The sequence below is a fragment of the Podarcis bocagei genome (genome assembly GCF_964188305.1).
Source record: "Podarcis bocagei genome assembly, chromosome: 6".
Classification (NCBI taxonomy): Eukaryota; Metazoa; Chordata; class Lepidosauria; order Squamata; family Lacertidae; genus Podarcis; species Podarcis bocagei.
Window position 1 is genome coordinate 81576386 of NC_138130.1, and position 27823 is coordinate 81604208.

Here is a 27823-nt window from a genome sequence, read left to right on the forward strand (position 1 = left end):
GCCACAGAAATAACTTTCTAAGCACCTAATTATGGGAGGACCTTTTTCCATTGATGCTGAGTTTGTCAGGAAAGGTCTCACATCAGCCTGAAGTCCCAAAATTTGCAGAATCAGCTATATTGAATGGAAAGGGGCATTATCTCAGGACCAGCCTTGGCTCTCAAAAACTCATCCTAGCAGACGGAGCTTGCAAGATACATTCCATCCAGCTGGGGTATTGCCTAGGTAACAAAAGCATCTGTTTAAGCCATCCTACACACAAGTCATTAATCTTTAGCTGGTGGCAGGAGCGCCAGTCACCCCTAAAAGCATCACTGAATCTTTAATGATGGGGCTCTACGGGGAATGCAATTGTTCACAGTCTTGATAAAGGATCCCGGTCAAAATCCCTTACGTAGCCAAATCATCACAGAGAGGCTCTTTATTCTTGAACTGATTCAAATACCTCCACGCCCACCAAACTTGAAGAGAGGGAGAGAGAGAGAGAGAGAGAGAGCCCTATGCTGCCTTTGAGGCTGAGAGTCACCTCTCCAGCACAGCACTTTAGCAACCGATTATCATCTATGGCATTAATGCTTTTGATCACCAAGTTCAGCTTTGCACTCCAGAGGGCAATCAGTGCTCTCATCACACCTAATCAAATGCTATGTAAATGCTGAAAAGAAGGCTTTGTTCCTTTAGAATGGTGTGTGTGTGTGTGTGTGTGTGTGTGTGTGTGTGTGTGTGTGTAGCAACCCCCAAAATAACTGTCAAAGCAAATGCTGCTGTTGGACAACACAGTTCAATTTATTCAGTGTGGAAAATCGTATGCGAGTCTAGAGTAAGACCCCTTCCTTCCAGGTTAATATTTATTCTGCTATAGCAAATCTGCTACAGGGAAATTATAGGGACGGTTGGAAAGCCCTGATAAAGCCTTAGTTCAGTGTTTCCCAAACTTTTTGGGGCAACGGCACACCTGTTTACTGAAAAAAAATCTCGCGGCACACCACCATTAAAGCCCCGCCCCGTGACGTCAGCGCGCAGCGTCACGCCGGGAGGGACGCACGAAAGTGAAAGTTTTTCCCCTCCCCCCTCAGTCCCTCGCTCGGAATTCAGCTCGTTTGGGGCATCGCTCCGGCTGCTCCCTCTCCCGCCGTGCAGGAGCGATGCCTCTCTCTGGCTCTCCCTCCGCGCAGGCTGAGGGAGGGAGGGAGGTGCGCGTGTGACCCGTCTCTGCTGGGAGACCAAACCCAGCGAGGCAGAGTCGCGCGGAGGCGCCCAGGCAGCGCTGCCGGCTGCGAGGAGGAGCGCCAGGCAGCAGCAGGAGGCGCGGCCTCTCCTCGCCGCCGCCGCCCCGCCTCTCGCCGCCCGACTCGCCCGCCTCCCTCCAGGCATCTCGCGGCACACCAGCCGATGTCTCACGGCACACTCGTGTGCCGCGGAACACCGGTTGGGAAACACTGCCTTAGTTAACTGAATGGCTTGAACCACAAAGGGAAAGCCTTGTCAAACTTAATTCCGAAAGCAAAATGTGTTCCTTTTTAATTCAGATTGAAGATGCCGATGTTTTTTCAGATAAGCTCAATAAAATAAGCCCACTGATGAGAAAAGCAACAGAATAAAACTTCATGGTGATTGTCCCATACCCTCCAACATTTTTCTGATGAAAATAGGGCTGTCCTATTCAGTAATAATAATATTTCAAAGTACTGTAGTGTAAGTAAAAACATAATAAAATGATACAGGGCTGCCTTCAGATGTCTTCCAAAGGTTGTATAGTTACTTATCTCCTTGGTTCAGGAATCACATAACTCCATACCCTCCAATATTTCTCCAATAAAAATAGGGATGTCCTACCATATCCTCCAACATTTCTCTAATGAAAATAGGGACGTTCGAAAGCAGGACATTCCAAAATCAAATAAAAAACCAGGATGGCTTCTGTAAATCCAGGACTGTCGCTTGAAAATAGGGACACTTAGAGGGTTCTAGAAAAAAAGCATTGGGCAGGGCATAGTCTTGTTGCCAAAAACTGAGAGAGCCAATAGCTCACAGGTAGAGCAGTTAACAGAGCAATCCTAACCATGCGTATTCATACAAACATTCTATTGAATTCAGTGAGACTTGCTGCAGGGGTTAGAACTGCAGTTTAAGGCTGTGTACACACTATATACCAGGGTCGGCACCCGAAGGCCCATGGGCCACAAGCGGCCCACGGGGGTCGTTTAACCGGCCCACAAACCGCCCCTGAACTGAGCCGCCCACTCGGCGAGTCCCTGTGCGCTACGCTAAACCCTAAACCAGCGCAGCACGGCCTGGGGATTCGCTTTCGCAGCGCCAGAAATCGCATCTGCGCAGACGCCGGAAACCACAGGTGTGCATACAATCCAGGTCATGGAGCGATATCCGCTGGGGTGAACCGGCCCAGGCAAGGTAAACCTTGCCGACCCCTGCTATATACCCATGAGTGTAAGGGGGGAGGCAGCTGCCCCTCTAGATCAAGTAAAGCTATAGAAATACTTAACTAACTGACCAATCATGATGGTTCTGCCCCCCCAAAACAAAAATCCTATGCACATGTATACAGTGGTACCTCAGGTTACATATGCTTCAGGTTACATACGCTTCAGGTTACACACTCCGCTAAGCCAGAAATAGTGCTTCAGGTTAATAACTTTGCTTCAGGATAAGAACAGAAATCAGGCTCCGGCGGCACAGCAGCAGCAGGAGGCCCCATTAGCTAAAGTGGTGCTTCAGGTTAAGAACAGTTTCAGGTTAAGAACGGACCTCCGGAACGAATTAAGTACTTAACCCGAGGTACCACTGTATACCTTTAAAGCACATTCTAAACACATTCTTTCCCTCAAAGGATTCTGGGCACTACAGTTTATTAAGGATTGCTGGGAATTGTAACTCTGGGGGAGGTGGGGGATAAACTAGAGTGCCCAGAATGCTTTGAAGGAAATGAGCTTCAAATGTGCTTTGAAGGTATAGCATGTACGCAGCCTCTGGCTCCAAGCAAGAACCGCCTGGTTCTTTCTTCTGACATATGATAAGGGGGTAGTGTAAGGAGAAGGAGAAATAAAGGACCTAGAACAAATTTACACCTCATATAATGCAAATCCAGGATCTTTCAGGACTCTATTGCTGCAGAACATGAACTCATCTATCAGACAAATTGTCATTCAAATTCAGCTATAAGAAATGTCCTGTATGCTTAAGGGATTGTGCCTGAGAAACCCGTGAAATCATATGACTTTATTAAATGGAGCAGCATGATGGGCCCGGCTGCTTTTGAAATTAGTGCTGCTGGAACTGAGAGTGACAGCAAACAGTTTTGCTTTAAAAAGTGATTGCTTGGAGATTCGGTTTTTTTTCGCTCCATGCTGTCTTTTATCACAGCAGTGGTTTGCTGGAGCCATGTAACTTGTTTGCCTGATTATATGGGTGTCTGAATAATGACAGCTAACAAGGCCATTTGGGGCAATGCCTCTCTGCCAACATCAGTGAGTGAGAGAAGATGCTCTTTCCATTGGGAACAGGGGATTCTAACCTTCATAGAGTGCTGCTACAGCAACATGAGTGGCTACGTACAAATGTCAGCTCACTCATGAGGCTGGCATTTGGTTATACTTGCTAATTTTGCAAGTGCCTAAATAGAACTATTCATGTGAGTAATTAAATAATTACTACAAGCTATGAGTAAGGGATGCAGCAGTAGGCCCCATCATCAGCTAAGATAAAATGCTAATGCTTTTACTCCTGGTAGAATGAAAGAAGTGGATACTGTTCTGGGTGAATGCACTGGACTCGGTGTTGTTGTTCCTTTTAATCAGTCCATCCTGAATGCAGGAGATCATTGAAGTGTCTTCAAAGGCTGTCTTGCAAATGGAAACTTAATGGCCTAGTCCTAAGACTTGCTGAGTGGGCAAGCCAGTGCTTACAATAGCAGGGGTATGCTAGCCACAATGTCAGGGTCATAACATATTGTATTATCTTACTGTAACATTGCAGAGATCATATCATAGAGTTGGAAGGGACCCTTAGGATCATCTATTCCAATCCCCTGCAATACAGGAATATGCAGATGTCCCATACAGGGATCGAACCTCCAACTTTGGCGTTATCAGCACCATGCTCTAATCAGCTGAGCTATCCAGGTCGTCTTTTTAGGATCAGAGGTGGTTAATGGTGACCTGCCCCATCATTAAGATGTGCATGAGAGATTCTGCTCCAGGAACCATTGCCTTCAGAAGTGAACCAGGTGGGGAATCAGAAAAGGGCCTTTTTCTGTGATGGCACCTTGCTTGTGGGATGTACCCTCCCTGGGTACATACAGCTAGCATTTGCTTTGTTGTCCTTTCAAACCCAGGTGAAAATAGTTTTGGGCTGGATCACTTTAATCTCATTGCTTCTTGTTTTTTTTTTTCCTGCTTAATAATAATAATAATAATAATAATAATAATAATAATAATAATAATTTTTATTTATACCCCGCCCATCTGGCTGGGCCTCCCCAGCCACTCTGGGCGGCTTCCATAAAACCAAAAATACAGTAAAATCACACGTTAAAAACTTCCCTGAACAGGGCTGCCTTAAGATGTCTTCTGAATGTCAGGTAGTTGTTTATCGCTTTGACATCTGCTGGAAGGGCGTTCCACAGGGCGGGCGCCACTACCGAGAAGGCCCTCTGCCTGGTTCCCTGTAGCTTTGCTTCTCTCAATGAGGGAACCGCCAGAAGGCCCTCGGCGCTGGACCTCAGCGTCCGGGCAGAATGATGGAGGTGGAGACGCTCCTTCAGGTATACTGGATCGAGGCCGTTTAGGGCTTTAAAGGTCAGCACCAACACTTTGAATTGTGCTCGGAAACGTACTGGGAGCCAATGTAGGTCTTTCAAGACCGGTGTTATATGGTCTCGGCGGCCGCCCCCAGTCACCAGTCTAGCTGCCGCATTCTGGATTAGTTGTAGTTTCCGAGTCACCTTCAAAGGTAGCCCCACGTAGAGTGCATTGCAGTAGTCCAAGCGGGAGATAACCAGAGCATGCACCACTCTGGCGAGACAGTCCGCAGGCAGATAGGGTCTCAGCCTACGTACCAGATGGAGCTGGTAAACAGCTGCCCTGGACACAGATTTGACCTGTGCCTCCATGGACAGCTGTGAGTCCAAAATGACTCCCAGGCTGCGCACCTGATCCTTCAGGGGCACAGTTACCCCATTCAGGACCAGGGAATCCTCCACACCTGCCCGCCTCCTGTCCCCCAAAAACAGTACTTCTGTCTTGTCAGGATTCAACCTCAATCTGTTAGCCGCCATCCATCCTCCAACCGCCTCCAGACACTCACGCAGGACGTTCACCGCCTTCACTGGTTCTGATTTAAAAGAGAGGTAGAGCTGGGTATCATCGGCATACTGATGAACACCCAGCCCAAACCTCCTGATGATCTCTCCCAGCGGCTGCATGTAAATGTTGAAAAGCATGGGGGAGAGGACAGAACCCTGAGGCACCCCACAAGTGAGAGCCCAGGGGTCTGAACACTCATCCCCCACCACCACTTTCTGAACACGGCCCAGGAGGAAGGAGCGGAACCACTGTATGACAGTGCCCCCAGCTCCCAGCCCCTCAAGACGGTCCAGAAGGATGCTATGGTCGATGGTATCAAACGCCGCTGAGAGATCCAGCAGAACTAGGAAACAGCTCTCACCTTTGTCCCTAGCCCGCCGGAGATCATCAACCAGTGCGACCAAGGCAGTTTCAGTCCCATGATGAGGCCTGAATCCCGACTGGAAGGGATCCAAATGGTTCGCTTCTTCCAGGCGTGCCTGGAGTTGTTCGGCAACCGCTCGCTCAATCACCTTGCCCAGGAATGGAAGATTTGAGACTGGGCGATAATTGGCCATCGTGGCCGCATCTAAAGATGGTTTTTTAAGAAGCGGTTTAATAACCGCCTCTTTCAGCGGGTCTGGGAAGGCTCCCTCACGGAGGGAAGCATTCACCACCCCACGAAGCCCATCGCCCAGTCCTTCCCGGCGGGCTTTTATAAGCCAGGATGGGCAAGGATCAAGGAGACAGGTGGTTGGTTTCACTCGTCCAAGCAGCCTGTCCACATCCTCGGAGGTAACAGATTGGAATTGATCCCACTCAACTTGACTAGACAGAACTCTAGCACTCTCCCACCCCGGCCCTGCTCCCACGGTGGAGTCTACTTCTTCCCGAATCTGAGCGATTTTATCTGCAAAAAACTTTGCAAAATCATTGCAGGAGAACATGTGGCCCGTACTGGGCCCTGATGTTGCAGGTGGTTCCACTAAATTGTGAACCACCTGAAAAAGTCTCCTGCTGCTGTTTTCTGCAGATGCAATAGGGGCGGTGAAGAAATTCTTCTTCACCGTCGCTATCGCCACTTGGTAGGCTCGACGTTGAGCTCTAACCTGTGTCCGGTCAGATTCGGAATGAGTTATCCGCCACCGGCGCTCTAGCCGTCTCAACGATTGTTTCATTGCCCTCAGATCCGTGGAAAACCACGGGGCTGTCCGGGCTCCATGCAATCGGAGAGGGCGCTTCGGAGCCAAACAGTCAATAGCCCTGGTTAACTCCACATTCCAGCGGGCCACCAGGGAATCGGCTGAAAGGCCATCAACATGGGATAAAGTATCCCCTACCACTCTCTGGAAACCATTTGGATCCATTAAGTGGCGGGGGGCGGACCATCCGAATTGGTCCCACCTCCCTGCAGAGGGGATGGGTCGCAGAGAAGTCCAGTTGCACCAGGAAGTGATCTGACCATGGCACTTCTTTCGTTTCGCTTTTACTTAGTGTCAGATCACCAACATCCATAGAGGTAAACACCAGGTCCAAGGCATGTCCACGGCTATGGGTTGGGCCAGACTTATTCAGGGACAGCCCCATGGAGGCCATGCTTTCCACGAAGTCCCGAGCGGCCCCTTGTAAGGTCGTGTCGGCATGGATGTTAAAATCCCCTAGGACGACCAAGCTAGGTGTCTCCAGGAGAACATCCGCCACGACCTGAAGCAGCTCGGGCAGGGAATCCTTGGTGCAACGGGGAGGTCGGTACACCAAAAGGAATCCTGTACTGCCCCTATTGCCCAACTTTCAGAACATGCACTCAGAAAACTGGGTCTTCCCAATAGGACGCCTGGTGCAAACTAGTGACTTCCTAAAAATCACTGCAACCCCCCCTCCCCGCCCACATGACCTGGGTTGCTGTGCGTAAGAGAAACCTGGTGGACAAGCAGCGGCAAGGACAGGCCCATCTGCTTCATCCAACCAAGTCTCTGTTACACATGCCAGGTCAAGTCCTCCATCCATGATCACGTCATGGATGGCAGTGGTCTTATGACTCATTGACCTGGCATTGCACAGCAGCACCTTCAGGCCATGTGGGTATCCCTTGCTGATTCTAGTATCCGTCCGGACAGGACCAGACCTGGAGGCAGGAATAGTCCTCAGACAACGACTAAACCTGCCTCCTCTGTAATGACATGGCTTTAACCTTTTAAAACAATTTTCTTGCATCGCTTTGTTGGCTGTTTTGAAAGCTTTGTCGAAAAGGTGACCACTGAACTAGGGATGGAAGGATCAATCTATTTTCAGTTCCTGTCAGCTTTGCATGCGTTCATTCCTAAGTCTGCTCCATCCCGTTTCTGCACCATTCAGTGCCTTCTTTTTATCACATACACATTGTGCTTTATCTGAAAAGACCTTTTCGCATGTACATTTAAACTGAAATGTGCATCTTGCTTTGTTTGTTGAACTGAGAATGATATTGCAAAATTCAGTGAAGTGTAAAACTGAAGGATCACTGCATTCCAATCTACATACTAGTCCAGGAAATGCAAATCAGGCTGACTTGCTTAAAAATGCAGATTGAACAAAATACTCAAGCATCCCTACTGAGAAACGTTTTTTACAGTGCTATTTTTCTAGAAAAAGAGGTGCTGGAACTCAACATGAATGCCTGCCTTGTTCTCTTATAATGACAATGGCTCACACTTGAGAGGTGCCGGAACTGAGTTCTGGTGAGTTCCAACTGGGGAAAAAGCCCTGGTTAAACCATAAATGCTTTGAAAGGGAATGCCAGAGTAACAGGCTGTGGCGTACTAAGTCAGGTTGCCTGATTCCATGCAGAGTCATAGACATTTAAAGCACCCAGTTGCAGGAGATCAGACAGTTGTGGCTTCTCCTCGCTGTTGGCTCACTGATCATGCCATGCCATGCTTCTCCTTTTTGCTGTTGTTGCCTGCACTCCAGTCTCCAAGAAGTGAGAACATCCCCAGAGCTCAGTTTCCTTCGAATGAAGGTCAATGGAGACTGTGGTGTCTTTAGGATATATGGTTTTATTTACACATATATACAACCTGAGGCTAGGTTAGGAAAGGGGGACTCAAAGTTTTAACACAGGCAGATCTTGCCCACCCATTAGGTTTCCAGGGATGCAGTTTGGTGAATCCCCTCTTAACTATTGGCTAATTTTAATTTTTCTGAAGAGAAACTTGGAGTACTTGGAGAAGTTACCGGTAAACAGAAAAAAAGGATTTATTTTTCAACAAAACTGGTAAAACAAAAGATGTGTCAGGAGATAGATTTATTTGAGAAAACAGTAAACTATATACAGTGGTACCTCAGGTTACATATGCTTCAGGTTACATACGCTTCAGGTTACAGACTCCGCTAACCCAGAAATAGTACCTTGGGTTTAGAACTTTGCTTCAGGATGAGAACAGAAATCGTGCTCTGGTGGCACGGCGGCAGCAGGAGGCCCCATTAGCTAAAGTGGTGCTTCAGGTTAAGAACAGTTTCAGGTTAAGAACGGACCTCCGGAACGAATTAAGTACTTAACCCGAGGTACCACTGTATATGGTAAATTCAGTGTGTGTTACAGACTTCTTCTAATCAACGTACAACTTCTTTTTTGACATCAATTCCTTAAACCTAATTGTATAGTTGTTACAGCTTAAGTCCTAATACTTAGGTTCTTAGATAAGGTGGTACTTTCTGTCAGTTTCCCAACTTCTAATATGCCTGGGACTCCTCTAGTAGTATAACAGACCAGGGGATCACCACATCCACCCAAACTGGTTTGGGATTCTTCTCTTTCCAGAAGTTCTCCCCTCTCCTTACTAAGTTGAGACCCAAGCAGAGTGTTCCCTCACAACTCTACTTCACCTGTCCCCAATTCAGCTTCCCAGTTTTTATCGTCTGTATACTGTTAAAAGACTGTGGCAGAGAGCAGTCCAGAATCAGAAGCAGTAGAGGAGTGGGGCCAGGAGATAGAGACGAGGCAGGCTGCTGAAGAATCCAGGGAGTTTCCCCCTCCTGCTGAGGCCACCTCCCCTACCCCTTGGTCTCCCAGAACATGGAAAGGAATGAAGAGGGCAGAGCAAAGAGAGACAAGATGACAGAGCCTTAGGCTACTGGGGAAAGAAGTGGAGGAGGAGCCTTAAGAGAGCAGTGGGAAGGTGGAGACCTTCAGTCCTCGCAACTGGTTCATTGGGGCAAGACCTGCTTGGAAGGGTTGCTGTGACCCTAGGACTGAGCTGTTTTGTTTCTTTGAATAAATGGTTAACTTCACAGACATTGGGTGATTTATTGTTTTATTGATGACCTATGCCTTACAGCAGCGATGGCCACCAACTTTGGTGGCTTAAAAAGAGGATTGGACAAGTTCATGGAGGATAAGGGCAGCAATGCCTGCTGGCCACAATAGCAGCCATGCTTCTGAGTAACGGTTGCTATTGTGCTTGGGTCCTGCTTATGGTTTTGCATCTGGTTGGCTACTGTGGAATCAGGATGCTGGACCAGCATCTCTTATGGTTAGGAAGCAGAGCTTTGGCGAAAGGGTGGGGGGCAGGAAGAAGAACACCTTCGTTCTGCAATGCTTAATTACCGATTAAAAGCAGCAGTGATGAAGTTACTAAAACGTGTGTTGAAATTTCTCCTTAGATGTCTCATGATTTATTAGCAGAGGAGGGCTTTCTCCACCACTGTTAGCAAACGTGCCAATGCCAGAGCAGACTTCTTAATTTAATCTTGTCATCTCAATTTATACAGGACATGGATGGGAAACCACATTAAAATTAATGCCATCTGGCCAACAAAGGGCTTTCTCCTGGTTCAGAGATGGGCTGCCAGTAGAAGGGGCATGCTGAGCAATTTCGATGACATTTTTAGGTGATAAAGTTAGTATGTGGAATTTTATTTTATTTTAGTTTTTTAAAAAAAATATTGCCGCTTAGAAGAACACTAAAAACTAAACATTATTCAACAAGCAATAGATCTGGAATAATGACAACCCCCTGCAAAAAAAATCTACAAATCAAATCTGAATAAATTTTCTTTACCAGGGTTAAGTTAAATTCCACACCAGAGCTCAGGTATCTAAACTAGTTATATTTCCTATTTCAACATGAGAAGTTTTATAGGCAAGGTGTGTATCATGGAATATAACCTTCCATTTTCACCTGGATTTTTACATTAAAATTCGTAGCTTGCTGTGTGTGCTTGAGTTCGGTTTTCTAAAGCAAATCCAGATCAGGACCACAATGTGAGGGGAAAGGGGATTTAATTTGTCCTTACTATGGTCCTGATCTGAATCAAGACCCCTTGTGAATTCTAGTAGACTACAGGTGAAAAGTTGCTATTAGTGTATCAAACAAGGGGAACTGAGTTTGCTTATCATGTGCTGTACTATGTAGAAGCCAGTCAGAAGGTTAGTAGGATCACCCATGATCTCCTTTGCCCTCCCACCACACCACAAAATAAGCTATCTTTTCTTTGTTTCATTATTAAGAAAATAGAGTTACCCACCTTTTAGGATCCGGGTTTCATGCCTCAGAAGAGCTATTTGATCTGCAGGTAATAATGCTTGTCATCATGCTGTGAAAACCTTCAGCTCTTGATTTCTGCTCTTGATCACGCTGCTGTTAGAAGATGTAAGAATAGGTCAATTTCCAGAAAGGTAGCTGTGTTAGTCTCTTGCAAAACACAACCAAACCCTTTGTCACGTAAATACAAAAATGATAGCAACACAAACAACGTAACAGGCTGTATGTAACTATAAAATTCTTTTAAAATGTGATTCAACATATATATCAAAATATATGGTTCTATAGACCAACTTAACATATAAACGAAACATATTATGAGAAATTAAAGTCCAGCCTGTTACGTTGTTTGTGTTGTTATCAGTGTTAGTCTCTTGCAGCAAAAACAACAGAGCCCTGTGGCACATTTACAGACTAACAAATTTATGATGTAAGCTTTCGTATATTACAGTCCATCAGATGCATGAAGTCTTGTTGTGAGCTGCAAGTACATGTACATGCACGCACATACATACATACATGCACACACATACATGCACACACACACACACACACACACACACACACACACACACACACACACACACCAACACTATATATATGATGTTGTAACACTGAGGGAAGAAGGAAAGAATATTCAGAAAACACAGACCATTATAATTACCTTATTAGCAGTGGCCATTCAAAAGAAACAGGAGTTGACAACACATACATCCTAGCATTGGTAAGCCAATTAGCAAATGCAGCACTGAACCATTTAATGTATTAAATGGTTTTCACATTGCAGTCTCCCCCTGAAGTGCCTTTGTTCAAGGATGGCCTCCTGAAGGGTAGCTGCAGTGTCCTCGGAGGCTGAAATATTCCCCCATTGACTTTTCTATGCTGCTATTTCTGATGTTAGTTAATTTTATTACGGTTGTTATGTTACTAAACAGGTAGGAATGGTGATAAATTTGATTTGGTTCACAATAAAGGCAAATTTGCACTTTCTGAACAATATGTGAACCAAAAGGCAGCCATCATTTGAAAATTAGCCCCCTCTGAATGTTGCAATGCAGTTCTTCAGCCATGTAATATATAAAGAAATGCAAATGCTATGTGCAGTGTGCATAAAAGCACATACACAGGTGAAAATAACATACAGATGTGCATTGTATTAGAGGAAATGGCTTGCAAAAAGTGTATATTGCATACAAAATGTGCATATTAGGAGAAATTGACAAATTTGGCCACTCCTTTAAATGTGTGATACTGCTTTATCCTAGTGAGTTTGCAACAACCACAGAACAAAACAGTGAATTCTGTAAACATATTTTGTTTTGTAATAAATAAAAAGAACCCCACAATAAATCATTTAAAAAAATCTTTTAGACAACATTTTGGAAATATTATTCATATAACAAGTGTCACATTTCATATTGAAAAAGCCATTTGCTACCTTACTATTTATAAGACATTGTTGTACACGCTTATTTGAAACCATTTTGCACTTGTATTGCTTTATATTATGGCTCGTTTTTCCCTTTTTTAAAAAGCTAAACAGAAAAGAAAAGGCCATTTACTGACACTCTATATAATAATGAGTAATAAGCCTGTCGTTAGCATTTCCAGGGAAGGAGTAAAAATGAGATGCAGGAGGAGGCCAGGACAGCCATGTGCTTTTTTTTGGTCTGCTTCAGCACAGCAGGGGCTTCCAGCTCAACATCCATGACTAATTTCCCATGTCTTTTGCCAGCATTTGATAAGCTGCCACTCTGTCAGTTTGGCTGGCTGCCCCTGGTACTCTCCTTCCTTGGATCCCTATCGGAGGTTTGGATGGTCCTCAGCAACAATCTTTTGCTGATGTTGGAGTGCTAGCCCCTTCCACTGCCAAGGACGCTACCATCAAGCCATTATTTTGCACACCTCTTGCTTTGCTGCAGAATCAGCAGAAAAGGCAAAAGCTAGCTTGGGGCACCCAGGAATAGAATCAAAGATATTTGGTATGCTAATAGTGCCTGGTGGAGTTTTTTTGGCTGTTGGTTGTGGTGGGGTTCTACCATTAGATTATAGAGAAACTGGGCTTCATCCAATGTACTGCTTGAAACAGAGAGCCATGACAGCTTAAAGACCTATAAACCTATTGTGGTATAAATAATCATGCTAAAGCAATTTTGTTGGTCTTTAAGGTGTCACAAGAATCTGTTCTTGCTGCAAGAAGAAACACAGCTTCTTTTTCTTTGGAATGTGGTGCTTGAATACACGTTCATTCTGAAGGTGATCCTGCAAGAGAATAAAAATGCATATAGGCATTTTACACAGGAGTTGAAGTATGTCTCTGTGTAATTTTGCCAGAATCAGCCTCATGAGCTGGAGTTTTGGAGAGTGAAAAAGTATATGCAGATGCTTTAGACCGACACTCCCTTTATTTCTGATGTTCAGAGGTGAGTGCCTTTAATTATGTAGCCAAACAGCACCATCCACCCAGAAAAGAGAACTATCAGCCGGTTCAGGGAAACTCCCAAGGTTTGCTAAAGTACAAAAAAGATCATTAGGGAAGCCCTCGAAAACAGCCAGTAGCCTGAAAATGCTGACTTTATTGGAAGTCAATAAAGACACCTGCCGTTTGATCTCACCAACATGGGCGGGGAACCTGTGGACCTCCAGATGTTGTTGGACTACAGCTCTCATCACCCATGACCATTGACCAAGCTGGCAGGGGCTGATGGGAGTTGGAACCCAGCCACACCTGGAGGGCTCAGGTCTCCATTCCTGCTGCCATATAATTTTATTCATTTAAATGCACCTGCAGGGCTCAGAGATGGCCTGCATGCTGTAGGTAGAAAAGGTTAGATACCCATTCCTGAACGAATTCAGCTGTTTTTAGAAGAAGAAAATGGGAAGATCCAGTCATAGACCTCCCATATAATAACTATTTTCACCCTTTGCACTCTTGCTCTTTGGATCTATAAACAAGACAATGCAAGGAGAGCTGATTCAACTGAATTAGGCAACTGGAGGTATCCTACCTCAGGTGCCAAATTCTGGGTACCATTAAAGGACATCAGATTGTCAGTTATTTTGATGGTGATTATGATAACCACCATTTGAGGGAGTACTATTTGAATCTTCTGCCTCAAGCATCAAAATGTCTTGAGCAGTCTCTGAATGAAACATGAGACCCTGCAAAATTGCTTGGAGCTAGCTATCTGTCAGGCGCCCCCTGGAGGTTTTTAGAGGTCTCCAAGCAATAAACAACAAAAAAGCAACCATTTTTGATAGGTTATATTAGCCATATATGGGGTTCACAATTAGTGACACCTGCTCCGTACATGAGAAGTGATTGTTGATATGTCAGCCCTCAAGGCTTTCTTGTTCAGATGTAATGGCATGATTGCCCCCACTTCATCTACTTAATTGGCATTAGTCATATTCAGAAAAGGAGCTAGTCTGTATTCTGAATATTAATTTTTTTACAGGATAACAGCATCTAGACATATTTAATTGGGTTTTCCTAATGAAATTTTAAATGAAAATTGCTTCACGTTCCTGAAAATGAGTCATGTCTCTTCATGTGGTAAACAGCCTATGGATTCCCCACACCATATTAAAATATACTGAAGCTGAAAAAAATTCAGTTGTAAATAGGAACAGAGATGTGGCTTGGTTATTTAAAGGGCATTAATCTGCACATATCGCAAAAGCAGGAGTAGCCAATTAGTTGCCATCCAGATGTTGCTGGGATTACAACTCCCATCATCCCTGACCACTAGCCATGTTGCAGGGATGATGGAAGTTGTATGCCACACCAGTTAGCCCTATAAACCAGACTGCACTGTTGTGCCATGTGTTGTGGATTCTGGTACCTCCAACCAAGACATACATCAGGGACTGAGGACATTCAGGCTGGAGAGAAGTGTTAGCTTCTTCAAAAGCAAAGGAGCTTTAATAAACACAGTAGTAAGGCTAAGCACTGAACGAATCTAGGTTTGCAAACTATTAAATGTGGAATTAATATGGTTGCCCATCCCCCCTTTTTAGAAGGAATTCTTATCAGAGTGTATTGTTTGCTAGCATTATGAAAAGCATTTCACAAGCAAAGATAAATCAACAACATTAAGAGAAAACAAAAGCCTTAATATCTGTTTCCATCATTTTCTTTTTATTAGCAGAGACAAAAATGGGCCATTGAGATTTTGAAAGGTAATCAAGTTGCACTTACATTGGGTTTTCAAAAGATGGCGCTTAACAGCAACATACTATTGTCCAGATAAAAAATGATTTTATGGCACCTTGAAAGATGAACAGATTGACTGCAGCACATTGTCAGATGCAGAACTGTTATGTTCATAATACAAAGAGAGAGAGAGAATACAAAGAGTGGGCCAAAAAGCTATGAAGAGCTACTGTCTGTGAAATGTTTCCGCAAAGCTCAGAAGTAGACAAGATGCACATAATCACCATAGTAAATGCATTTATGTCATATACGTTTGAAGATAGCCTAGAAAGTATTGACAGTGCATCTTGCATTTCATCATCTTTCTGGTCCAAAGGTTTACCAGCTTTCTTTTGTCTCTGTATCAATGTAACCCCCAGATGTTTTTGGACTAGTGGTACCTCGGGTTACAGACGCTTCAGGTTACAGATTCCGCTAACCAAGAAATAGTACCTCGGGTTAAGAACTTTGCTTCAGGATGAGAACAGAAATTGCATGGCAGCAGTGCAGCGGCAGTGGGAGGCCCCATTAGCTAAAGTGGTACCTCAGGTTAAGAACAGACCTCCAGAACAAATTAAGTTCTTAACTTGAGGTACCACTATTATCCCTGGCCATTGGCCAAGCTCTTTGGGGATGATGGGACTTCGGGTCTATCAGCACCTGGGAGACCTAGAAGTAAGAGAGGGTGGACATACTTGGAATATATATTTGACAACTGAAGATAACACTTCGTGCCTTTTGACAAAGGGGACTCTGGTCCATGGAAGGCTCTGGGTTTAGCAGCATGACAACAAAAGGGTGATGAAAGGGGAGCTGGGGAAGCAAATAGTGAGGTTGAGTGGTACCCATTTGGCTAATACCTCTAAGTGGCTTCCAAGCGCTTTCCTGTTCTAGCCATGTAAAAATGTGACATATCCAAAGTATCTGACAGCTCCCCCAGACTTCCTTTTTATTGTGCCCATGATGGTACTGAGAGCAGTTAGACGCGATCCTATTTTCAAAACGGTTTGTGCCTGCAAAAGGTTTGGGGCAGTCGTACGTCGCCTCTGTACTATACATTTAAAGCATATCTGACAGAGCTGCAATTCCTGGATTTCTTGGAAAGTGGGATTTGTTAGCCCTTTCTCCTAACAAGAAAGGGCTGAAGAATCACCTCTTTCCATCTGTACCTCCTCAGACACTGAGCTCTACTTGGGAGACCTTTCTCTTGGTGTCCCTGCCAGGAAATGTGTGGCAGATGTTACTGGACATGAGTTAATACTTTCCCATACTGCCCCCTGCCTCCAGTAATGGAATAACCCTCCTTGGAGAGGCCCGTATGGAGCCCATGTTGTTTTCTTTACAGCAACAGGTAAATTTCCCTACACTTTTACAATAATTTGTTTTAACTTTTACTTATTTAAAACGTTTAAATTCCTCTTTAAAAGAAATTCCCATTGGACACTAAAGCACCTGAGAATGGTCACATGGAAATCCATGAACCTATGAGAGGTTTTTAGGTCCATTTCTTCCTGTGATGTCACTTCCTGTTATGTGACCATAGGAAAAACCTCTTATGGTAATCTGGTTCCAAGTTGTTTCGGGCTTGGTAAACTAGTAATTTTTTTAAAAAAAAACCTTTAAACTTGGCTTGGTAGCAAATTGGCAAAGCTTTTAACTCCATTTTACTATTCTCCTCCCCTTATATTCCAGAATGCATTATTTTTTGTTGTTACCATTTTATTGCTACTTTGTAAGCAGCCAGGAGAACTTTGTTCTAGGATGGTCTATGCACAAAATAATGAAAAAGAGCTGCAGAATAAGGGCCAGAGCAGCTAGGCAAAAATCTGGCATTTTATGGTTGAACGAACAGGCAGAATATGCTGGATCATGGGCAACACTTGGCAAAATAGGACTTTTGTGATCTAATCATGGTTGGACATGATCTTAATGTTGGGCCAAGGAAATGCTAGGTGGTTGGCAGCAACCTTCACCACCTTATAACTCTGCCCCCAAATCAAGCCTTAGATCAGGAACGTGTTCTCCAGGAAAAGTGCTAAGATCTAGAGGTGTCCAAAAACCTTGCAAGGGCATTAACCTCTGACAGGCAGATTCTGGTAAGCATAATACAGTGGCGTAGCGTGGGTTGTCAGCACCCGGGGCAAGGCAAGTAATTTGCGCCCCCTAACCCTGGAAGAAGTGGACCATTTGGATCCCTTCCAGTCGGGATTCAGGCCTCATCATGGGACTGAAACTGCCTTGGTCACACTGGTTGATGATCTCCGGCTGGCTAGGGACAAAGGCGAGAGCTGTTTCCTAGTTCTGCTGGATCTCTCAGTGGCGTTTGATACCATCGACCATAACATCCTTCTGGACCATCTTGAGGGGCTGGGAGCTGGGGGCACTGTTATACAGTGGTTCCGCTCCTTCCTCCTGGGCCGTGTTCAGAAAGTGGTGGGGGGGGATGAGTGTTCAGACCCCTGGGCCCTCACTTGTGGGGTGCCTCAGGGTTCTGTCCTCTCCCCCATGCTTTTCAACATCTACATGAAGCCGCTGGGAGAGATCATCAGGGGATTTGGGGTGGGTGTTCATCAGTATGCGGATGATACCCAGCTCTACCTCTCTTTCAAATCAGAACCAGTGAAGGCAGTGAAGGTCCTGTGTGAGTGCCTGGAGGCGGTTGGAGGTTGGATGGCGGCTAACAGATTGAGGTTGAATCCTGACAAGACAGAAGTACTGTTTTTGGGGGACAGGAGGCGGGCAGGTGTGGAGGATTCCCTGGTCCTGAATGGGGTAACTGTGCCCCTGAAGGACCAGATGTGCAGCCTGGGAGTCATTTTGGACTCACAGCTGTCCATGGAGGCACAGGTCAAATCTGTGTCCAGGGCAGCTGTTTACCAGCTCCATCTGGTACGCAGGCTGAGACCCTATCTGCCTGCGGACTGCCTCGCCAGAGTGGTGCATGCTCTGGTTATCTCCCGCTTGGATTACTGCAATGCGCTCTACGTGGGGCTACCTTTGAAGGTGACCCGGAAACTACAACTAATCCAGAACACGGCAGCTAGACTGGTGACTGGGAGTGGCCGCAGAGACCACATAACACCGGTCTTGAAAGACCTACTGTATTTTTCGCACTATAGGACGCACTTTTTCCCCTCCAAAAATGAAGGGGAAATGTGTGTGCGTCCTATGGTGCGGATGCAGGCTTTTGCTGAAGCCTGGAGAGCGAGAGGGGTCCGTGCGCACCGACCCCTCTCGCTCTCCAGGCTTCAGGAAGCTATCCCAAGTCTTGCAAGCCCGGCGGGATGTCCCGCGGGCTCGCAAGGCTTGCGGGCAGCAGCCTGCACCCAAAAGCTGGGGACAGCGGGGAGGTGCAGAGCCGCCACCCCGCTATTCCCCGACCTGATCTGGAGGCTGGGGGTGGGAGAAGCAAGCCTGCTTCTCCCCCCCCCACCATCCCCACAACCTCCAGATCAGGTCGGGGAATAGCGGGATGGCAGCGCTCCGCCAACCCGCTATTCTACGACCTGATCTGGAGGCTGGGGGTGGGAAAGCAAGCCTGCTTCTCCCCCCCACCATCCCCACAACCTCCAGATCAGGTCTGGGAATCGCGGGATGGCAGCGCTCTGCCATCCCGCTATTCCACGACCTGATCTGGAGGCTGGGGGTGGGAGAAGCAAGCCTGCTTCTCCCCCCCACCATCCCCACAACCTCCAGATCAGGTCGGGGAATCGCGGGATGGCAGCGCTCCGCCATCCCGCTATTCCGCGACCTGATCTGGAGGCTGGGGGTGGGAAAGCAAGCCTGCTTCTCCCCCCCCCCCACCATCCCCACAACCTCCAGATCAGGTCGGGGAATCGCGGGATGGCAGCGCTCTGCCATCCCGCTATTCCACGACCTGATCTGGAGGCTGGGGGTGGGAGAAGCAAGCCTGCTTCTCCCCCCCACCATCCCCACAACCTCCAGATCAGGTCGGGGAATCGCGGGATGGCAGCGCTCTGCCATCCCGCTATTCCACGACCTGATCTGGAGGCTGGGGGTGGGAGAAGCAAGCCTGCTTCTCCCCCCCACCATCCCCACAACCTCCAGATCAGGTCGGGGAATCGCGGGATGGCAGCGCTCCGCCATCCCGCTATTCCGCGACCTGATCTGGAGGCTGGGGGTGGGAGAAGCAAGCCTGCTTCTCCCCCCCACCAGCCCCACAACCTCCAGGCTTCAGGAGAGCCCCACCGCCAGCCCCGCAAACTCGGGGGACAGCGGGAGAGGCGCAGCGCGCCATTCCCGCTGTCCCCCGACTTGGTTTGGAGGCTGGCGGAAGGCTTCCTCCTCCCCCAGCCGCGCAAGCTCCCAGAGCGATGCCAAAGCTGCGCGCAGCTTCGGCATGGCTGTGAGTCCCGTTCTGGGGGAGGGGGAAGCTCGGGCTTCCCCGCCCCAGCCCCGCGCCTGGCGGGGGGGGATAAATTTTTTTCCCCTTTATTTCCCCCCCCCCAAATCTAGGTGCGTCCTATGGACCGGTGCGTCCAATAGTCCGAAAAATACGGTACATTGGCTCCCAGTACGTTCCCGAGCACAATTCAAAGTGTTGGTGCTGACCTTTAAAGCCCTAAATGGCCTTGGTCCAGTATATCTGAAGGAGCGTCTCCACCCCCATCGTTCTACCTGGACACTGAGGTCCAGCACCAAGGGCCTTCTGGCGGTTCCCTCACTGCGAGAAGCCAAGTTACAGGGAACCAGGCAGAGGGCCTTCTCGGTAGTGGCGCCTTCCCTGTGGAACACCCTCCCACCAGATGTCAAAGAGAACAACAACTACCAGGCTTTTAGAAGACATCTGAAGGTAGCCCTGTTTCAGGAAGCTTTTAATGTTTGATGTATTATAGTATTTTAATATTCTTTTGGAAGCCGCCCAGAGTGGCTGGGGAGGCCCAGCCAGATGGGCGGGTTATAAATAATAAATTAATTATTATTATTATTATTATTATTATTATTATTACCCGTGGATTTTAGCACTCAAGTGCGAGCGCCCCCCCCCCAGATGTTGCGCCCGGTGCGGCCGGCCTCCCTGCACCCCCCACGCTACGCCACTGGCATAATATCATGGACGCCTGTTAATATGCAGTCATATTCGACACTGCTGTTCTCTTTCTCTCCCCACCCCGTTTACATAACAAACATTGCCTTGGCTAGGTCAACACATCCTGTGCTTGTACTTCAGGGGATACGTGCTGTCCACCACTGTGCATGTGTTACTGTATGTGCAAGCAGGCAGAGTGGTCAGGCCTGGAGAAATACTGGGGAAGAATCCAGCAGTGTTCTGATGCCCTGAGCCAGGAGGAAGGACTTCCTATATTCTTTTTCCTCCAGCACAGCATGCACGTAACATGCAGAACAGCAGGTAGCCCTTTTCAGCTTCTGGTACATACCATACGTCACACAGCATAAAAATGCAAAGCCGTTATCCAAACAAGCCCAAGTTCTATAAGGGATGTGGACCAGAGATAAGATATTCCTGGAGTACTGGATGGGAGTGGAGGAAAATATAGGAATCCCACGGAATGGGTTGTGAAATGTCTTCGGAAGGAAGAGAGAAATAGCAGTCAGTGTGTCTTATTTTATCCGAAAGTTTGTTTGTCGAGTAACTTCTCAGAAACTCACTTGGCACCTTTTCAAAATGAATTTTTGGGTGTTGCATTGTTGACGGTCAGAAAGAACAATGCATCCCGCTGAATCAAAGAAGTAGCATCATCAAAGGAAGTTTAGGCGCAAGGGATTAAATCTGGAAGTTTGTAACAGAAAATCAGAGGGAAATGGAAGACACTTCATCAAAGGTGTTGAAGAATGTGAAAAGCTGAACTGCTAGAACTGTGGCACAAAGGGTGGGAAGGAAATATGCTGATGCAAAGCTGGATCCTCCCTACTGTCTGCTCTACACGGGAGAACTGCACGGGATCCAGGGAATTTGTACAGCCTTGGTCAGGAGGAGCTGCTTTTGCAATAGGGAAAGGGAACAGAAAAGAGGGGGCCAGGCTGCTTCTATCTCCCAGAGAAGAGTTCTAATGAGGGCACTTGCAAATGGGGGTTAATACTGCAAATGGTTCAAGTCAAATGTTGCAAACAGGGCCCGGGCATCAGGGATTTTTTGTTTTAACCTTTCTGGATTCCTCTGCCTCCTCCCCAATAAAGCGTTAATCTGGGTTAAGTGGGTATACGAGCAGGCATTTTGATGCCAATGACATCATCTGGATACTGCAAAATGCTTGCTTGTTGGTAGAGCATAAGATTCTTATGCTCGGGGTTGTGGGTTCGAGACCCATGTTGGGCAAAAAAATTCTGCATTGCAAGAGGTTGGACTAGATGACCCTCGTGGTACCTTCCAACTCTACAGTCTTAAAGTTCCATGATTCTATATTGTTTAAGGAGTATTAATCCAAAACTACAACTGCCTGGAAGCATCCTAACTCAAGGTTCTCCAGCAGATTGCCATATATCCTCTTTTTCCAGGACACATCCTCTTTTTTATGGGTAGAGTCGTCATAGTGATACATAGTTAAAAGTAGAAGTTGGCAAATGTGTCCTCTTTTTTGGTTTTCAAAATATGGTAACCATACTGATTAAAACAAAACCCAGTTCATATGCCAGTGCGGAATAGTTGTTCAGAGTATCAAACTAAAACCCAGGAGACCAGAGTCCGAATCTCCACTCAGCCATGAAGCTCATTGTGTAACCTTGGACCCGTCACTGATTCTCAGCTTAACTTACCTCATTTCGATAAAAAGCAGAGAAGGAGAACCATGAGTGCCATCTTGAGCTCATTAGAAGAGATGTAATAATAATAATTAAAAAATTACAAATATGCATGCGCACAAAAAATTCTGAGCAAATTGACAGCCTCAGTCTCTCTGCTTCTCTGATGTAACGCTGCGTAATGAGGATTGCGCGGATTCCACCAGAAAGTGCATAATCCTAAGCACTGTCACTTTTGTTAAGCACAAACTCCAGCTTTCAAGATCTTACAAGAAAGGGATTAGAGAATGTAGTATCTCAGAAATTAGAGCAGGCCTTCCAGTGAATGAAGGGATGGGGTTTCAGTGCTGTTCTGCTCTTACTTTGTTCTTTTCCCAAAGTCATTATTTCCTGCCTGCTGTAAGCATTACCCTTTGTTTCCTGATCTTCTCTGTTTCCATTCTCACAATCCCAGCAAGAGAGAAACCTGTAGTGCTATTTTTCTAGAAAAAATAGGTGCTGGAACTCACCATGAACGCCTCCCTTGTTCTCTTATAAAGGCAATGCCAGAACTGTTCTGGTGAGTTCCGGCTGGAAAAAAAAAGCCCTGGAAACCTGGAAGAAGAATGAACTACAGTGGTACCTCAGGTTAAGAACTTAATTTGTTCTGGAGATCCGTTCTTAACCTGAGGTACCACTTTAGCTAATGGGGCCTCCCGCTGCCGCCGCACGATTTCTGTTCTCATCCTGAAGCAAAGTTCTTAACCCAAGGTACTATTTCTGGCGGAGTCTGTAACCTGAAGCATCTGTAACCTGAAGCATCTGTAACTCGAGGTACCACTGTATGTGCAAATATAGGTAGGTGTTGCTCAAACTTCTGTATGGTTAATTTGGTATCCCTGCCATAGGCTAAAAACCCCTTTTGTAGGGTAAATAGGAGCCAACTCCTAGGGACCGAGGTCCCTTCATCTCCCCACCCCCATAAAAATATTTGAGGGGGCTAGCCCCCGAGTTGATGGGCATTGACATTCAAATGGTGTGTTTGTGCCGCATCTTGTGATCGTTTATGCAGGGCGGGGCTTACCTGACCCCCCCAATATTTTATTCAAGTTGGGACCCCAGCTGCTTTTGAAATTGCACATTGGACTTGGCCTCTTACCATAACTAGTTCCTGGGTCTTTGAAGGTACAAAAAATGTGTCACTGTTGTTGTAGCTACCCTGTAAGGTAAAAAAAATAAGTAGTTCCTGCAAACAACGCTGCTTATCTATGGATGTGTTACTGTTTTTATTACTCCAAAGGCCTTGGGCATTTGTAGCTCCAGACACTTTCCGAACATATTTACACAAAATCTTCCATGTGATCTCTGAAGTGAATCAGTTTGCTGGGATTGTGAAGCTGTGTCCTTTTTCTTTTATTTTCAAGCTCTGCTTTTCACTTCTGGTTCCCAAAGCATCCATATACTGCTTTCTCTGCTCTTATGCAAACACTGTAAACCTTTTTTTCAAAAACCCTGTCACCCTTGCTGTACAGGGAATTTGGGGTGTACAGGAAGGGGTATGAAAACAAGAACAGGATCCAAATGTGGCTTGAAGAATCACACTTTTTTCTTCTTCTTTTAAGCCAAGGGAATGCTCCGCCCCTCCACTCCACATTTTTTCTCCTTTTCAGTGAGACCAGAGCTAAATAAGCCACTATCAGTTTCCTACAGATCCTCTAAGAGCCGTTCTCATTCATTATGAAGCCCGAGTTACGGAAGCAATCTTCCTAAGGGCCACTTCCCCAGCTAGAGCGCCTGCTGTGATGTGATTCATGTCCTTTGTGTTCCATGCAGAATCTGGGGATGTTTACGAAAAACGGCTCATCTAAATGCGGCTCGCAATTCCTTTTTTCTTTTTTCCAGAAGAATCTCAATTCGGGAAGGAACGAGAGTTACATCACATCGTACATTAGCTCATTTCCACCCCCAAGAGCACATCTGGCCCTGCTTTCACCACCCCAGCAGAGTTATTAAAAGCATATAGGAGAAAGGCCAGTCAGAAATCCCAGAGAACATATTTTACAATCTAGCTGCTAATGGCTTGGTGGCCCACAATTCCAATTTTCTCCAGTGGAATCTATGCAAATGTGAAGGCAAAGGCCTGAGGTGGAGCTATAAAATGTTTATGAAGCAGCGGTGGAATAATGTCTCTGAATAATTTACACATTTTGCGGGGCAAATGTGATTAGTGATCCTGCTAAATAATTCTGCCTGATGAGGCATCCTGCATAATTCGGAAGCACGTGTCCTCCTCCTTTATTTGTTTGCCAGATGTAGCTGTGGCCTTTCCGCTGAAATCCTCAAGGCGACTCACAAAGGAAGAACATTCAAAAGGCACCGTGAAAAGACTTAGAAATCAAATTGTAAGATTAAAAGCAGCACAAAAGCAAACAACAGTTTGGTAAAATGTACCAGTAAAATAACCATTGGGTAGCTCAGTTGGTTAGAGCATGGTGTTAATAATGCCAAGGTTGCAGGTTCAATCCCTGTATGAGACATCTGCATATTCCTGCATTTCAGGGGGTTGGACTAGATGATCCTCAGGGTTCCTTCTAACTCTATGATTCTACCATTAAAGTGAGAATTGACCACATCAAAGTGCATTTTAAAACGGATGTACTTTGCCAGCAAAGTGCAGCAAAAGATGGAGATCAGCAGGCTTCTTTTTTTAACAAGGTGGGTGGGTGTCACCATCAAGGATGGGGGAGAAATTCGTTCAGCTAATCTGCACTTCCCAAACAAATACATAGTCAAAAACAGCTGTCATTCAAAATTCACAGTTCTCTGAGTTTTTGCAATGCAATTCTCCAACCAAAAAATGTGTAACTGAATTATTTATTTCCATTTATGAATCGCTCCCTATAATACATCTCAAAGCAGTTTAGCAATAAAAAGATCAACGATGAGAGCATATATAATAACAATTTCAAATACAACACAGACTGGGATAAAAAATTCCACATAAAACACTTATTGGCGGGGGGAGTCTCCAAAAGGTGCTGGAAAGGCAATAGAGGTGTTTCCTTTCTAATGTCTAATGGGAGGGAGTTCCAAAGGGTACATAGAAATGAATTATTTTGTGAGAGGGGAGTTGTTCTTGGTTTGTTTTTGTTTTATTATGTATTTTGTGTTCTCATTTTGCTTTGTTTTGTTTTTTTGAATTTGCATTTTATTTGTTTGTTAACATTCTTATATTACATCGGTAAACGTTGTCATATTACATTACAGGAGTTACTATAATATAATTTCCAACATGTATACAAAAATTATATACAAATTTTGTATTTTTAATGTTATGAACCGCTGTGTGATCTTTGGGTGAAGGACAGTATACAAATAATAATTATTATTATGTTGAGGAAAACAGTGCACAAAGTACATTATATGGCAGAAAATTCTTTTAAAAACACATATATTACACAAAATAGCATCATGCAAGTATTAGGATTAATGTCACAGTAATGTGGTGCCGTAAGGAGGCAGCCTGAAATTAAGAAATGGAGAGAAACCCAAAATTGACAGATTCTCCACCACTGATAATTCCTTACCCACACGCCGCTTGATCTTATTTCTCTAAAGCTGTGGTCCCACACACACACTTAATATGGAATAAGACTACTGGGTCCCCCACTGAGGTAAATATTTGTAAGGTTAAGTTCAGTGCTAATTTTTTTAGAGGAAAAAAAGAATTAATGGAACTCACCCATTACTACCTCTCTTGTTCTCTTGGAATGGGAATGGTGCCCACCTGAGAGGTGCAGGAACTGAGTTCCGGCTGGAAAAAAAAAGCCCTGGGTGGCAGGTGGAATGGCCAATCATCTCCTCATCTGACAGACAGGTGACCAATAAAGGGAGGGAGGCAGTCTCTGAGTCTCTGAGGTAACTTGGGCCCAGGCCATATAGACCTTAAAAAGGAATTACCAGCACCTTGAAAGGGGCCTGGAAGCAACTGAACCACCAGTTGCCAATAAGCCATAGCATTCACTTATCGCATAAAAAAGTTTAAGCTGCCCCCCAGAGTGATTTAAAAATAAACGAATAAGCCTTTTTCTGATTTGCTGGCAACAAGGCCCACATGCTTTCCTACTGTTATTTCAGGAGCACCTGAATACTGTAACAGGGAGCCCAACAGGGTAGCTATTTTGCATTCCAGGGTAAAGAGTAAAAACTGGTTTTTTCAGACCTCCCCCCCCCCCCCCGGCCACCGCCAGTCAAAATGCATAGTACCTCAGTGACTTTGGCACCTGAAGTAGAAAATCCAACAAGCCCCTTGTTGGTTTGCATTTCTTAGTGCAGAAAGTATTGATCTGATGTGTAGAGATTTTTCCTATTCTGGTTAATACAAGAGGATCCAAGAAGCTACTAGAAGCTTCTCTGTGTAAGAGAAGCAGACAGAAGGGTCATGATTGTTTGGGTTATACCTTCAGAGAAGCTGAGTACAGCTGGCTTGAAATGGTTTCTCTTATCTCTTCCAATTAAGGTCATGCTGACTATAAATATAGGCCAGAAGGGGCCTAGGTTTTAATTTCTCTTTCTATCCCTCTTCCTTCTGGTGTGGTGTCATAGTATGCTTAGCGTTAAGGTTTAGTATTGTTATAAGTTCTTATAAGTGCTGCAACTTGATTTTTATGGACTGTGCCAATCCTGAATGTACTGGATTTGTGACCATTATGCTTATTTGCCTTCAGTAGCAAGTAAAGCTCTGCTGAATGAAGTACCATTGCCTCTGGTCTATTTTTTCAGAACTCTGCACTGCGTTTTAAGTTTTTCCTCCACACGTATGACACACCTTTCCCCTCTTCTTGGCTATAAAAAATACAATAAATCAAATAACATGTTTTCCTTTTGTGACACCCCAAATCAGATACCGGAGGCTGCTGCCTCATTTTGCCTAATGGTCAGGGTAGCCTATTTCACAGAGCATATTCCTAGTCCAGTACTCTAACCATTACACTGCCCTGGATCTCCAAAATAAAAATTAGCAAACGCACATTTGTGTTGTGGGCCTACGCTCCTTACCTAGTGATGTCCCTGCAAAGCTTTGCTGCTGTTCTCCTTTAGGTGGACATAGCAGGAATAAAAGGTGTTGTTGTTGTTGTTGTTGTTAATTTGTACCCTGCCCACCTGATTGAATTGCCCCAGCCACTCTAGGCGGCTTCCAGCATATAGAAAAACATAGTAAACATTACACCTTAAAAAGCTTCCCCATACAGGGCTGCCTTCAGATGTTTCCTAAATGTTACTGGTATATAATTACTTATCTCCTTAACTTCTGATGGGAGGGCATTCCATAGGGAGGGTGCCACAACCGAGAAGGCCCTCTGCCTGGTTCCCTGTAGCTTCACTTCTCGCAGTGTGAGCACTGCCAGAAGGAAGGGAAAACCCCATGTATTCCAGCCTTGAGCCCCATCAGGGGAAAAGGTGGGGTAGAAAGAAAGGGGAAAGGGAAGGGGGAAGGAAAGGAAAGGAAAGGAAAGGAAAGGAAGAGCCCCTGTCCCTAAGCAGGCAAACTGACAGATTATTCTGTCTGAAAATAAAAGGGGCCATGAATCTCTTTTGCTATCACCCTGTCAAGCTCTAGTGTGCAAATGATAGCTGACAACTGCACTGAGAGAAGCTTGGATGAAAGCGCCTGTATTGGGGTGGAAACTTCAAAGGAGGAGCAGGCAAAGGATACGGAGGGCTTTCTCCATTTCATCCCTGCCCAGGCTTGCCTGAAGATTGCTAGAGAAAGCTACATCAGCCTTGAAAGGAGAGGATGGCGTGGGGCATTACGATAAGGAAATCAAATGTTTCCAGCACTTAAAAAAAACCCCCGAAAGATGTTCAACTGGCGCAGCCTTTAATGATAAACCAGTCCATCCTAAATGACAGTTCCATATGCCGTGTGTTGTAACACGGCTCCCAGCCCGCGCCTGAAGGGCAAGGGGGAAAAGAGTGCGTCTAATAGAAATTTAATTCACCCACTTAGGCACGCTTCAAATGTTAGCGGTTCCACCAGTTATACTCGGATCACTGCAGGAAAACAGATGACATTCAAATCAAAACATGCACCTCTTCTTCCTCAT

The 27823-nt window shown here is 45.6% G+C and overlaps 1 protein-coding gene across 2 annotated transcripts in view; it reads right to left on the reverse strand.

Moving 5' to 3' along the window:
• The window catches only part of MTUS2 (microtubule associated scaffold protein 2), a 321603-nt gene extending 295660 nt beyond the window's left edge, over window positions 1-25943 (reverse strand). Inside the window, exons 1-2 of one of the 2 annotated variants that reach the window (XM_081197860.1) lie at window positions 25459-25943; window positions 10806-10915 (exon numbers count right to left, since the gene is read on the reverse strand). The gene's annotated coding sequence lies outside the window, so the exon portion shown is untranslated. Of the gene's footprint in view, window positions 1-10805; window positions 10975-25458 lie in introns of those variants that run through there. The other variant, XM_081197861.1, reaches the window with a different exon arrangement.
• Between the last annotated feature and the right edge of the window lie 1880 nt (window positions 25944-27823).